Here is a 2,919-nt window from a genome sequence, read left to right as displayed (position 1 = left end):
TCTCCTCCCCAGCGGCTGACCTTGGCACCTCTGTCATGGCATTGTGGTTGCCCGTGTCTGGCACCCAGGGCTCCCTGACACTTAAGTGACGCTAGTGTTTTACAGCCTCTGCGGTTTGAGTTGGTTTTGTTTATGCTTTGGGGGTTTGGAGGGGAGAGAAGAGCTTGAGATTTTATGTATGACTTGAAACATTTACTTGCGAAATCCCATCAGACGCAGATCTGCAGAAACATCAAGAGAGTGATAAAAGGGGCAACAGATACCCACCCCCAGGAAAGACTCTTACAGTCCCACTGAAGCCCCTCCAGAGCCTCCGGATCGCCCCCGCCAGCCTCAGCCGAAGCTTGTTCCCTGCATTTCCTTTGGCCCCCAGTTCAGTTCAGTCGCTCAGTCGTGTCTGACTCTTTTGGACCCCATGGACTGCAGCACTCGAGGCCTCCCGGTCCATCACCAACTCCCAGAGTTTACTCAAACTCGTGTCCACTGAGTCGGTGATGCCCTCCAACTATCTCATTCTCTGTTGTCCCCTTCTCCTCCTGCCTTCAGTCTTTCCCAGCATCAGGGTCTTTTCAAATGAGTCAGTTCTTTGCATCAGGTGGTCAAAGTATTGGCGCTTCAGCTTCAGCATCAGTCCTTCCAATGAATATTCAGGACTGATTTCCTTTAGGATGGACTGGTTGGATCTCCTTGCAGACCAGGGGACTCTCAAGAGTCTTCTCCAACACCACAGCTCAAAAGCATCCGTTCTCCGACACTCAGCTTTCTTTATAGTCGGCCTCACTTTTCTTTATACTTTCACCACGTGCGTGCTGTGTGTGTGTGTGTGTGTGTGTGTGTGTATGTATGTGTCTGAGCCTCATTTTAGCTTTGCTCCCCCATTTGAATGGGGGAATCTCATGGTAAAGATAGGGTGACTGGCTTTTCCTGTTTAACATGGAAGATGGGAATGGGAAAGTTTTGTCTGGAGGGTGGAGTCATCTGGAGGCTTGGAGATGAATATTCATTTGTTGCAGCTACCACAGGAGGGTGGGGCTTCCCAGGTGGCACTAGAGGTAAAGAACCTGCCTGCCAGTGCAGAAGATGTTAAAGATGTGGGTTTGATCCCTGGGTCCAGAAGATCCCCTGGAGGAGGGCATGGAAACCCACTGCAGTATTCTTGCCTGGAGAATCCCATAGACAGAGGAGCCTGGTGGGTGATGATCTATAGGGTCACAAAGAGTTGGATACGACTGAAGCGACTTACCACACGCACAGGAGGATATAGGTACCACTTGGCCTTCAGATATTTCCTCTGTTTTCCCTTGAAATAACAGGCTGGGCCACACTGAGATAGAATGTGAAAGCAGAGCAGGAGTGTGTGGTTGGTGAACTTGGTTTACAGACGAGTGGAGATGGGCAGCGCTGGGCGGCAGAGGAAGTCGCCTCCATCTTCTGTCTCCCACATGGCATCCTGTGGTCTGGCTCCTCCCTCCAGGCTGGCCCAGGCCTTGCTCCAGCAGCACCTTTTAGAGTCAAAAGCCACCTGGCAGACGGGGGAGTCTGTAGACCAACTGCTACCTGTGTCTGCAGGCCTTTCCACCTGTCTGTGCTTCTGTTCACAAAGCTGCATCAGAAAATACATTGGTAAGGTGCTGCTGCTGCTAAGTCACTTCAGTCGTGTCCGACTCTGCGACCCCATAGACGGCAGCCCAGCAGGCTCCCCCGTCCCTGGGATTCTCCAGGCAAGAACACTGGAGTGGGTTGCCATTTCCTTCTCCAATGCATGAAAGTGAAAAGTGACAGTGAAATTGCTCTTAGCGACCCCATGGACTGCAGCCTACCAGGCTCCTCTGTCCATGGGATTTTCCAGGCAAGAGTACTGGAGTGGGGTGCCATTGCTTTCTCCATTGGTAAGGTGCGGCTATCCCCAAAGTGTAGTTTCCTTACCTTTATTCTAGTTGGAATTCCATGCGAACAGTAGATTATCCTGCGAGTCTTGCCCAACCACATTTTGAGTCCCTGAGAGCCTCGGGGAAGGAAGTGGTGTTTCGGAACCATACCTCCCTCTGGTTGTCTTCCCTATGACACCTTTATCTGTCCACAGCTGAGAGGCTTGTTGGTCATAGCAAAGGCACAGGATGCAGAAGAAATTAATGCCTATGGGAAAAGCTCTTAAAGAGAGCCATTCCCATTTTAGACAAAGCGTGTCCAGGAAGGCTGCCCCCAGGATGTATGTGTTCCGATGCAGCCTCCAGGCCGTCTTTGGACCAGGCACCAGCATGCAGCCCAGATGAGGGCTGACAGGAGAGTCGGCACTGCAGGCAGGGCTCTTGGCCTGGCATGGTGGGAGGATGCACACGCATGCGGGTCATGAGGCTCCTGGGGCAGAATGCCGTAGCACCCAGGGGATCCTCCCCACCCCCTTTGCTCCCGGGGCCCAACAGAGGAAAATGAGGAAATCCCTGTGTCCTCCCGCAGCTTTTGGCCCCCAGGCTCTGAGGACAAAGCCACTTGGGGGTGGTTCTGTTTCTGCTCCCATCTCCAGCTCATGGGAGGTCATTTAAGTAAACACCACTCGTTCTACCATCTGGACAGAGATAGTGTTAGGTCCGAACACGTGCAGCTGTGAAGAAATGACTCCTGACACAAAGAGGCTGCTGAGTGCCATTCTGCAGCCTTTGCACTTTAATCCTGGGTCTCAAAGGGTGCTGCAACAAGGCTTATGCCTCCCCTTCTCAGAAAAGGCCAGCAGAAGCCAGGGAGAAGAAGGAGAGGCCTTCTATAGGCCAGGTGGGCAGCGCCAGGGTCTGGACTTCCTCACTGCCCAGGACCCATGGAGACGTTAATCCCCACGTGGCGGCTGGGCCTGCTATTGGTCACCATCCAGGCCTCCTGCTCCTTCCCTCACTCACACCTGCACCATCCTTTTTTTTTTTTTTT

Source organism: Bison bison, unplaced genomic scaffold (genome assembly GCF_000754665.1).
Source record: "Bison bison bison isolate TAMUID 2011002044 unplaced genomic scaffold, Bison_UMD1.0 scf7180017864375, whole genome shotgun sequence".
In the NCBI taxonomy this organism is placed as follows: domain Eukaryota; kingdom Metazoa; phylum Chordata; class Mammalia; order Artiodactyla; family Bovidae; genus Bison; species Bison bison.
This window is presented reverse-complemented; position numbering follows the sequence as displayed.